At 36.9% G+C, this 12638-nt stretch overlaps 1 long non-coding RNA gene across 1 annotated transcript; it reads left to right on the top strand.

Moving 5' to 3' along the window:
- The first annotated feature begins 824 nt into the window (after positions 1 to 824).
- On the top strand, positions 825 to 2721 carry LOC142166525 (uncharacterized). The gene is made up of 2 exons (XR_012696933.1): positions 825 to 1469; positions 2531 to 2721. It is a non-coding gene; the product is annotated as an uncharacterized LOC142166525 (long non-coding RNA).
- Positions 2722 to 12638: the final 9917 nt, after the last annotated feature.

Genomic DNA, 12638 nt, shown 5'->3' with positions numbered 1-12638 from the left:
GTAATAAAGAGATCAGTAAAGCAGTGGTAACAGCATACAACAGCAGTAACAGCAAAATCACAGTCCCATGTTAGGCCCAACTACCAAAATTTCCCGAACTATATTGACCTGATTCCTGTTTAGCCCAGGATATGTAGGAAACCTCTGAAGTAAAGGTTCGGTCAAATCTTTCAAAAAATGCTTCACACGGAGTACTCGGATGGGAAAAAATCACTCACTTTATCTTTGCACGAAAATCCTTCGTGTCTTCGAGCAAAGAGGGGCAGCTGTAAGCACGTGATTTTTTCCCTATGAAAGATTACTCCCAAAAAATTCAAAATAAAACAATTTTCCTTTGTGTGCAATTTTTGTATTTTTGTGGTATTTTTGTATAATTATTTGTATTTTTATCTGTGCATGTTTATTTGTTTGAATTAATAAAAATATAAAATATGTCGCATTTTCATTTAGTATTTATTTAAGTTTGTTTTTACAAAATGAGAAAATCATAAAAAAATAATATACGTTGCATTTTAGCATTTAACGTCTAAATTGTGCGATTTTATCGTTAATTGCTATTTAAATGTGCGATAATAGTTATTTAGTATTTTTGGAGTTAATTTAGTTTATAACTCAATTTAGAATTTTAGTTTTATCAATTAAGAAAAGAAAAAATAATAATAATAAGAAGAAGAACAAACTCGGATTGGGCCAATTTTCGGAATTAAAAATAGGCCCAAAACACTTCTACCCAACCCAAAACAATACCAGGCCCACACCCATGACCCATACCCTACTTGGTCCACAACCCAAATACCCAAACCCTACACTTATGCATCAGCCGTATCATTTTGTTCAAGAAGCTTCACCTTCTTCTTCTTCTTCTTCAAGAAGAAGAAACCCTAGAAAGAAAGAAAAAAACTAATCATCTCCAGCCGTCATCCTCGTCTTCAAGTCGCCAAACGACTTCTTCTCCTCCATAAACGTTGTTTCTTTTCCCTCACGAAACAGCCATGACCGTTGCTCCTTCTCCTTTCGCGAAACAGCCATGGACGACCAAACAAGCTCAGCTGCTCGCCTACGACGAGCAACAACCATCACTGCCACCTCCAGCTGCTCGACGCCTCACCACCACCCCGTTGTTGCTCCTCACGTCGACCACTGCCCAATGCCAGTCCAGCCACCCCGCTGTTGCTCCTCACCAAACCCCACTGCCCCGTCGACCACTGCCGCTGCTGCTCCTCACCACCACCCCACTGCCCCGTCGACCACTGCCCAGCGAAGTCCAGCTGCTGCCGCTGCTGCTCCTCACGTCGACTACTTCCCAGCGAAGTCCAGCTGCTGCCGCTACTGCTCCTCACATCGACCACCACCCTCGTCCCTCCAGCTAGTTCGCCACAGTCCAAACGACCAGCTTCTGCTTCATCCTTTTTCAACACTCACAAACAATCCGTTCGACATCCAATAGTTCAAATCCGAGTTCGACTTGGGTTCGTTCAAGTTTCAGATTTTTCTTTCAAGATTATTTAGTTCATTTGATCTATTTTCTGTTATCGTTTTTGGTTTTAAGTGTTGGTTGTAATCTTGTTTTGTTCATTCTATTTTTCGAATTATTGATTCTTTGTTTAAAGTGTTATTTTGTAATCTTGTCTTGTTCATTAGTTCTCCTTCTTCTTCAAGACCTTTTATTTGGTCAAAGTTTTTCTTCTGTTTGTTTGAGTGTGCGTTATAAGCTACATTCGATTTGAACAACCTCGTCGAATAGTTAGTTTATGACTGCTTTGTTTGGACGAGTACAACCTGAATCACTTCCTTGGTCTGTTTTGATGCTTGAATCATTTGTGTGAATTTGACTTAAGGATTGGTTGTAGCTGTGTAGTGATTTGGTGTACTTGTAAATCAGAGAGGTTTAAATACAGATTGTTAAGAGTTAGGGCAAGGCAATAATAATAGGGGGTTTTCAGGGGTATTTTTGGGTGTTAAAAGATTTAAAATGTTTAGTGTTAGTAGTCTGCCAGTTGAATATTCAGTGTACAATTAAATTAATGAATTATTTAATGAAAAGGGAATTAGTAGTGCAGAATACACCTTGTCTGGTATCTTTAAGGGTGGGAAATCAGAAAATAAGCATGGGATTAATGATAAAAGGGTATAGATGCACATGGAAGGGAATATACAGGCTGAAAGTGGAAAAACTTTGAATAAATAATGTTTAGTTCTAGCCTATAAATAGGAGGAGTTGACATAGAAAAAAAGGACTGGAAAAAAATTACACATCAGAAACTTTCAGAACTTAAAAGTGAGAGATAAGCTAATTTTTCAGAACTAAAAAAAGTCAGTCTTTGAGAGCTAAAATCTGAAAGTAAGATCCTTTTCTTTACTACTGATTTTCAGTCAGGCTTTCCGGGATTTTCAGTTTGGTTCTGACCATTGTTACATTGGTTACTGCTGGTTTTGTTGTTGTTGTTTGCTGTGGTATTCTGTTGTTGTGCTACTGCTGTACATTGTTGCTCCTGACCTCTTTTCTCTCTTATTGTAATTCGAATTCCAGGTACACATTCGAATCTTGTAGTGATAAAGCTTTGAAGTTGAAATGCAACAATGAAATCCAACCGCTTCAATAAAGTAGATAGTAGGCAATTTGGTCTATTTAGTTTTTTTTTTCTTTGTGAACTGTTTTAATTTTTGTATAATTGGACTGAAAAGAGAAGGAATTGTATAAATGGTCATGCGTTGATATAATATGAACCTTTCAATTTCTTTTTGTTAGATTAATGGGGTAGATCATGTTAGTAGCATATCTCTAGTTAGTTGTTTATTTCCATGCATATATTCAAGTAGTTCACAAACGAGATAGTGTACTTAGTCAAATCCTGATTAGTATTTCGTTTAGGTGGTTAAAACTAATTTCCATTAATCCTCTTAAGTGATTATAATCTCATAAGTATTGACATTAATTCATGTTACAAATAATCTCATATAGATAGGTTGTGGACTTGCTAAAAATGTGAAAGTAAGGTGGTTAGGTAGTGTCAACATTGTAGTTCCAATAATAATAATAAAAAAAAAGGTCGTAGTCGATAATTTTATTTATTAATGATTAAGTATACTTATACTAATGTAGAGTAGTTTCAATAAGCATTTAGTATAGTTAAATTGCGGATCCATTAGGGTTAATGAATTAGTCTATAGCTTTGATCATTTAGTTAACCTTACCACAGTTAAAAATGGCTAATTGTAGTAACGTTTAGTCAATCTTGTACGTTTTTTTTGTATACATAATTCCATTTTTTTAGTAATTTTAGCTTATGGAATAAGGTGCGAAACAATTTTCCATTTTTACAAGTTCGAGTACAATTTTTCGTTAGCATCTGTTGTAACCTATTAATTAAACAAGTTACAGTTTTTTTCCAGCATGTAATTAACCAGGATTTTTTTTTATTTAGAGACAAATTAAAAATAGAAATGTAGTTACTTTAGGATTGCCCTTTTAAAATAAATGAGACAAGCTTCGCCAAATTAAAAAAAAAAATTGCGGGGCCCTCAGTAAAGGTTTAAGATTTTTAGAATTCAGGAGGGGCCGTTTAGCGAATTTCACGGCCCTCCCAAGAGATAATAACGCGCTAGAATCTTTAGGCGTGGCTTTAGTAAATTACATTCCTAAATATGGGTGGGCAATTTTATGCGGCCCGAATCCAAATCCTAAGACGTTGAATAGAGTGTGCCTAAGATTGCGGGTTCATTTGATGCGGCGCAATCCGAAAACATACTTTAAACGACGTTCACTTTCTCGAATAAATATGTATATATAAAAGCAGTAAAATGTAGAATCAGCACATAGGTTATTCATGTAAAAAATTAGATAATAGCTAAATGCAACAGTTGAGCGACCGTGCTAGAACCACGAAACTCGGGAATGCCTAACACCTTCTCCCGGGCTAACATAATTCCTTATCCGGATTTCTGGTTCGCGGACTGTTAAACAGAGTCATTCTTTTCCTCGATTCGGGATTAAATTGGTGACTTGGGACACCCTAAATCTCCCAAGTGGCGACTCTGAAATAAATAAACAAATCCCGTTTCGATTGTCCTTTGATTGGAAAAACTCCTTCACCCCTCGCGGGGACGTAAAAAGGAGGTGTGACATTCTGCAGTTGCTCAAGGACCACAAATTGGTAGCAAAGGAGGCTAAGAGTTTATTTGGGCAAAAGAAGATCGATTACTTGGGCCATGTAGTTTCGGAGAAGGGGCTATCAGTTGATCCAACCAAAATTCAAGCCATTTTACAATGGCCAGTTCCACAAAATGTAAAGGAGGTTCGTAGTTTTTTGGGACTTGCTGGTTATTATCGCCAGTTTATCCGCCAATATGCTTCTATCGCTAGTCCAATAATGGATTTGTTGCAAAAGGAACCATTCAAGTGGACTGATCAAGCCCAAGAGTCATTTGAAATTCTCAAGAATGCATTAGGCTCTGCTCCAGTTCTTTCTTTGCCCGACTTCTCATTGGAATTCCATATTGAAACAGATGCTTCTAGGTCGGGAATTTGGGTTGTGCTATCTTAGCGAAGCCACCCAATAGCTTACTACAGCCATAAAATTTGTCCGCACATGCGAAATGCTTCAACCTATCACCGAGAAATGTTCGCAATAACGCATACAGTCAGTAAATGGAGGTAATACCTGCTGGGTAGGCATTTCATCATCTACACTGACCAACAAGCTTTGAAAAATTTGACCAATCAGGTGATACAGACTCCAGAGCAGCAACAATGGCTTAGCAAATTAGTGGGATATGATTTCAAGATTCTCTATAAGCTAGAGAAGCATAATATAGCAGATGATGCTTTATCCCGCATGCCTGAGGCTTCTTTCCTAGCCTTGTCTGGTCAAAATTTCGACATCATTACCGTATTACAACAGGCTAACCGGGAACATCCAGAATTATTGGAGATTCAGAAACAACTCCAGATGAGTCCAATAGCTATCACAGACTATATCTTCTGTGATGGCTTACTGCTATTTCGAGGACGCTTAGTCTTGCCATCTGATTCTCCTTTGCGAGTACAGTTGTTGGAAGAATTTCATTCCTCCCCTGTTGGAGGACATGTTGGGGTTTCTCGGACTTTCCATCGCCTCTCATCTAATTTCTTTTGGAAGGGAATGCGCAAGGATGTCCAAACCTTCGTGTCTTCATGCCAAGTGTGCCAGCAGATAAAGTACTTGTATCGGCAACCAGCAGGCCTGTTGCAACCTCTTCCCGTGCCGGACTTGGTATTTGAAGAGATCACCATGGACTTTATTACCTGCTTACCTAGCTCGAAGGGAAAGGCAACCATCATGATGGTGGTGGACCGATTGTCAAAATATGCACATTTTGTAGCCCTTCCTTCCACCTTCACGGCCCAGACTATGGCAGTAATTTTTGTGGCAGAAATCATAAGACTTCATGGACCCCCAAAGGTAATCGTGATAGATAGAGATCCTCGATTCATGAATTCATTTTGGAAAGAGATTCATCGGCTTCAAGGCACAACCTTATCAATGAGTACGGCCTATCACCCACAAACCGATGGCCAGTCGGAGGCTTTAAACAAATGTGTCGAGCAATATTTGCATTGCTTTGTAATGGACATCCCACATGAATGGTCTCCTCTCTTGCCCTGGGCTGAATACTGGTATAATATAGCCTACCAGACTTCGGCGAGGATGACACCCTTTCAAGCATTATACGGGCGCGAACCTCCAACTCTGGTTCGCTATGCACTGGGTTCTAGTTCAAACGAACTCATTGAGCAGTACATGCTGCAAAGGGATGCAGTAATGGATCTGTTAAAGCATAATCTTTCTAAGGCACAACAGAAGATAAAAGAGTTTGCAGATATAAAGCGCAACTTTGTGGAGTTCTCCGAGGGTAATTGGGTTTTTGTAAAACTGAAACCATATAGACAAAACTCCCTACGATTGCAGAAACATCAGAAACTTAGGCATTGCTTCTTTGGACCCTTTAAGGTGCTTAGGAGAATCGGTGAGGTCGCTTACAAATTGGATTTACCAGATGAGGCCAAGATTCATCCGGTTTTCATGTCTCTATGCTGCGCAAATGTATAGGATTGCCTGAAAATCAGATTACCCCATTGCAATTGTTCGATGCACCACAAACGAACCTTGAGGACAAGGTTCAATCTGGAGATGGGGATATTTTCACGAATGGAGACAACATTGGGCCAATCTAGGAAGCTGAAGTACAAGTTGATCCACCAAGTGGGCCTAGAAGTTTGCCCAGAAGAAGTAAGAGGGGTCGAATACCAGCCCAAAGGCTAGATGATTATACATGGGATGCTGGCTAATTAGGAGAACTTGTTCTCCAAGACATATCTCAGGAGGGGACCAGTTAGTAGTATATTAATGAAGGAATGGAGACAGTGTAGACTGGGAAAGAGTTTGTTAGAATATTTCTCTTCCTCTGTCTGTGGCTTTATCCTCCCACTATCTTTTCTTTCTGTTATTGTCATTTCCATTCCAGTGTTTGTTGGTATTTTCCTCTCAACTTGTATTGCATTTTTATCATCAGAAATCAAAGTCCATTTTGTTTGCTTAGTCTGTTTGTCAGATCATAACATTCCCCACTTTTGGTGTCTTTTCTTCCTTCGAGTAGTTCCACGCCTCCCTATACTTTCTTCGAGTAGTTCCACGCCTCCCTATACTTCCTTTTTCGCGTCATGACTTTTACATCTCTGAGACTCTGACGATCGATGTATTTTTTCCTCGGATATATGACTTCTGCATAATTATATTTTTATGAATATTCATATAACTAAATAAGTAGTAAGTATATTATTTGCGCGTAAAAGTTAAAACTTATTCTTAGGTACTTGATTAACGATATGTTTTTCTTTTTTCGAATCTTCCGCCCCCTTTCAATGGGCAAATTTATGAAATATCATTCGTTGGTTTATATTTTCGTGGAAATATATGAATTATGAAATATCTTTCGTTATGAAAGTTTACCCCTTTATATACGGGTGAAATCGGGGTTAGTTCACACCCCGATTTCCCGATGATCAAATGAAGTACGAGTATGAATATACGAGATCGAAATCGAACTTGAAAACTCTTTGTACTAAAGCTCGAATGAGGTGTTTGCTACCGGTCCTGATAAGGCAACACTCCCCGTACCCAGAACATGCTCCAAGACCTTGGAAAGCACGACAAATGGTTGCACACAACTAACAGAGGGCCGTGATATCCGCATCCAATCGGATATCACGGTGAAGACTCGCCCAATGTCGGTAACGGATTAGTGATTGACGAAAAAGGAGGATTATTTATTTTTTGTAGAATTGTACTAGGGGTGAAACTTTCCTACTATATAAAGGAGAAGCTTTTTACTCAATATGCATTGTAACACGAAAACTAAGGCAATTCAAGTTTATTTTTCTGATTTCCAGCTATCGCAAAGTTCTTGTTTTCTTGTTATTCTTTATACGCAATTGGCTTCGAATTGAGGGTCCGGTCAAAAGCAAAACTACTGTACAGCTTAAATTCGAGACCGGCATTAACGTCAATCCACATATGTGAATTGTATTGAATCAATCCACATACCCTTAAAACCATGTATAAATTCAATTGTTATCTATTTTTAGGGTAAATAGTTTGGCGCCCACTGTGGGGCTAAGGATAATAGTAGTGATTTGACACAAATCTCCATAACACACTCTATTTTACACTTGTTCTTTAAGGTCTCAATTTCAGGTCAGCTTAAAAATGTCAAATTCTCAGTCTGCTCACTTGAACGTTGAGGTTGAGTCTAGCCATCATGACGAAAACAACAATCTGGTGCCTAGCAATGAGGTGCCTCCTGCTGATCCCAACGGAGTCCAGTTGCCGACCCAGTCAATGCCAACTCGTAGGTGGCCATCGACGCCAATCTACCAACCGATCCCGAGAACATCGTTCGCGGAGGAGCCCGGCCAACGGCTCGAGGAGCACCCGAAGGAGAAGGTGACAGGGTTAGCCTACGATTAATCTTCGAAATGTTGCAGGCTCAACAGGCGGCGATAGCGCAGCTGCAAAATTCTAGTGGAACTTCAAAACTATCATGTGATATAATTCTAGTCCATAGCCTCTTTATACACGCCAAATATTATTCCGTACCACCATTGTCACGCTTTTAAGTCCTACATCATTTTGGAACTTCATCTTATTATACACTGTGTTCTTTATTTACATACTTGAATATCACCAAAATTCTTCATGGCTCAGGTTAACTTACATGCGTCGAGCGGCTCAAGCAATAGCTCGAAAGCACGAGGTACTTTATTGACAAAACTTATTCTCTTCGATTTGTTGACCTCTAATCTTTGACACTTCCTCAACACTTTCTAAACTTAGCAGAACCAGTTATAACCTCAAAAGTGAACTTATGTCAATTATCTTAAGACAAATCCAACTTACAAAAGTACGAGGTGTAACATTTTATCTCTTTAGTTTCCTCAGTTAAACATTTTTATCATTAATGAGATTGTAGTAAGCATCAATTAAGACACTAACTAAAGATACCAGTTTCTATCGAGAATAAGACTTCAAATTTCTTTGAACGTCTAGAAAGTTTACCTCATCGTCATCATTATCTTCATCCTCATCAAATTTTGCCATCATTGTAAATATGGAATGATATTCTGCAGCTTTACTTTCAACGGCCATTATGGAGGTGTCTCCTTGTTCATCATCACCCCTCATATTCACAAGAGGAATCTCCCCAGGCAGCTAGAGCTTGCTTCACAATATTATCAGCAGCATCTCTTCTCTTTAACTTCTTATCGGGGACCGAGTTCTTCTTAGACGTCTTGTTCGTGTTGTGTTTGTAATGGTCCTGCTTGTGGAGAGAGCAATATTTGATGAAATGTCTTGGTTTTTTGCACTTGTGATAGCAGTTATAACCTTTTGTGTTTCTGCTTAAGCCGCTCTTCTTAGGAATTCCTCCATTTCTACGAACCATTTTCTAAAATCACCGTGTAAGATAGGCCATGTCAGCGTTATTACCACTTAAGTCACTGTTGTGCCTTGAGAACCAGGTTCTTCTCCTTTTTTGGGTTCTATTCTTTCATGATCTTTCTTTTTTTTCATTTCATAAGTTTTCAGATTTCCAATGAGTTCGTCAATCGTCAGATCTTTGGCTTTCACGGTAGCATTAACTTTGCTCTCCCAAGAACTAGGTAACACACTGAGTATTTTTCTGACCAGTTTGTTCCTTGGGATAATTTCTTCAATGGAGTGAAGCTCATTGATGATGGAGGTAAAACGAGTATGCCTTTCCTGAATTTGCTCATCCTCCTTCATCTTGAAGAGTTCATACTCAGTAGTAAGCATGTCGATTTTTGACTGCTTGACTTGAGTGGTTCCCTCATGTGCAGACGAGGATCTTCTTTGCCCTGAAATTTTCTCGATGGCCTTATGATCAACATCATTATATTACTTCCTTGTCTTTAGAACTGTGACTGTTGTCTCGCCAATAGTCTTCATAGGGACAAAGGGTCCATCACAAATAACATCTCAAAGCTTTGAATCTTCTGCCATGATAAGATCATGCATTTTTGTCTTCCACCAGCCATAATATTGGTCGTTGAATCTTGCCAGTCTGTTGATTGCCATTCTTTAAAATTTGGTGGAGCAACCATGTAGATGTTATTTAGGTGTTAGCCTTATAGAAAGAACTTGCTCCGATACCAATTGATATAAACTAAGGGTCAACCAAACTGTATAGAGAACCAGGTTCTCTATTAGTTCCTATAGAACACAACAGTAAGTAAATAATACAACGATATTTACGTAGAAAACTCCTAGCTCACGGGATTAAAATCACGACCTACACTCGTAGGATTTCAACTTCACTAACTGAGTAAACTTTAAATCACAACCTATTATAGTCTAGAAATTAAACTCTTAATCCCTCATCTACTTACAATAAATATATTGTAAGTCCTTTTGTAATAACTCTATAACAAAGCTAACCACTTGACTGATTCTAGTCAAAATAACCACACAATTTATGTTACAAGATATCCTACGAGATGTTTCTAATCAAGTTGAGTAGGAGTTACAAGTGAATAACATGAACAAAGACACAACAATACTAAAGGACACATGATATAATCAATATTGGGATCTGGTCCTTTATTATGTTATTGTTTTGTTCTTCAATGCCTTTTGGGAGAGTAAAGACGGATGCACACTTGAGAGTAAATAATATTTAGGTTTTGTAAGTGTGTTAAATCCCTTGCCTCATGTTGGTAATATATAAGTGAGGTCATCAAGGATGATGCAAGAGAGTGTGTGGTTCACAACATGCTTCAATAGTGCTGATGTACTATTGCGTGTGCAGTGCAACAGCTTTAACAACTGTTAGAGTTGACTTGTACTGTGACCGAAGGAACTAATCTCTATCTGTTCCCTTATCTAATTTCATTGAGACTTGTGCCAGACATTTGACTTGTTGCTCTGAACGCGCAAGAGTCAACTGTATCAGGTTCCCTATCATTTTCTCATATGAAATTTATTAAATCATCAAAACAAAGACACATAATTTATCACATTAATTTTGTAAAGTATGACAATTTTTTTTTTGGAACAATGAAAACAGAAGTTGCATCATTCCCTTTTAATATCATCTCTCTATTCTCGTTACTCTATTACTCCTTTTGTTTCTGTTTATGTGAACCTATTTTTTTTTGCTCTGTTCCAAAAAGAATGACACCTTTCTAAATTTAGAAACAATTTAGCTTAAATTTCCAATTCTACCCTTAATGAGAAGTTTTTATAACCACACAAATACTATGGACCCCTTTTTGACTTGTTTAGGACCACAAATTCCAAAAATCTTCATGTTTTCTTAAACTCCGTGTCCAGTAGCGGAGCCAGGATTTTCATTAAGGGGAGTCAAAATATAAAGAAATAAACTCACCAAGAAGTCAAGATGTGTCATTCTATGGTATATATACATATTTTAAAAAAAATTACCGAGCTATACAGTGTAATTTTCCGGCGAAGGGGTATCGGTTGACACCCTTTTGGTGCATGTGGCTCCGCCACTGTCCGTGACCAGTCAAAAAGGTTCACATAAATTGAAACGGAGGGAACATTATTTTTATATTATTTTATTTCATAACAAGAGTTATGGAATTTTTACTTAGCTGTACTACTTTTTAAACTTATTTTCCCCTACTATTAAAGTTTTAGCTTAACTATAAACTGATATAAGATTTACCAATTATATATGAAATAATTATAGCAAAGCAACAAACTAATAAAAAAATTGCACCAAATCAATATAAAGAGACGAAAATTGAAAAAAAAAAAAACGGAATCCAAATTCCAGTTGTTTTGGGGACGTGTAATTAGTTACGTGAAAGTTTTATCAAAGCTTCAAATTCTGTTTTTGTATTGGCCTCGAAATACTTATGAGAAACCATGGCACTTACTTACCGAAGCTTCAGCAAATTCGGCAGTGCGTAGGTACAAATTTTGCTAGATTATTTATTTTTAAAATCTCTAATTAGCCTTTTGTCTAAAGATGTTAGATACAAATAACAGTATGCTTATAAAGATGACAATTTCTCCATTAACAACAGTTGAAAAGCTTCAAAGATTTGAATTTGAAAATTAAATTTTATAAAATTGTTATTTGTTTGGATTAAGTGTTGTTTTAAATGATTGAAAATACCCTTTGGGATTTATATCTTCATTTTGCGATAATTTGATGAAAATTCGAGGTGGTTTTATTATAGGGAAACTATCAGGCACTAGCTATGTCCATTTATAAGTAGTTCATTATAAAAATTGGCCAATTCATAAAATATTACTAATATTAGTCAATTAGCTATTTGTAGCAAAAAATATCAATTTTTTGCTTTCTTTTGAGTGAGTGCTATTAGAATAGATTTGGTACATCTTAAGGAGTTTGAATCTCAGTTTTGGGATGATTTGGCGAAGTTTTAAGGTGGTTTGAATTGGAATTCGAAGTAAAAACTGAACATGAAAAAAATGATGTGTATCACATATATATTATATTTGTAATAATTGTGTATTACATATATATCCATGTATATCTGTGTGTGAGATACATGCATAGTACATGTTTGATACATGTGTCGCATAAGAATTTTTTGAACTCGATTTAATCGCGAATTTTGATACAAAACTAGTTTAAATCACCTCCAATCTTCCTCAAATTTTGTGTATTGACTTATCTATATGTTTACAATGAATTTCAACTATACCAATTGAAAAAGTTCCTTTTTTGCTTAGATTTTTCGAATATTGTATATTATTTTTTTTATTTTATCATCTTATTTACTACCTCATCCATGAAATTTCCTTTCCGTCTTGCATGTAATGTTGCTAATCACGTTTAAAAATATAGAAAGTGTTTTTGCATGTGATTCTTTGAGAGAAAAAACCTTATTTATTTGATTTTTTAATTTTTATATGTGCTTGTTTAGTTTTGATAAATCTATGATTAATAGCCAGATGTTGTTAAGTTAATACTTATTTAAGATATTTGTGTGATTTCCTTTATTATAAATATTTTGCATTTCAGGAGTAGAGATAACACACAGAATGTGTATAATTTGTATATAAAGGGGCTTCAATGGGCGGAGG

Source organism: Nicotiana tabacum, chromosome 11 (assembly GCF_000715075.1).
Source record: "Nicotiana tabacum cultivar K326 chromosome 11, ASM71507v2, whole genome shotgun sequence".
Taxonomy (NCBI): domain Eukaryota; kingdom Viridiplantae; phylum Streptophyta; class Magnoliopsida; order Solanales; family Solanaceae; genus Nicotiana; species Nicotiana tabacum.
Note: the sequence above shows the minus strand (reverse complement) of the source record. Positions and strands in the feature narration are given on the sequence as shown.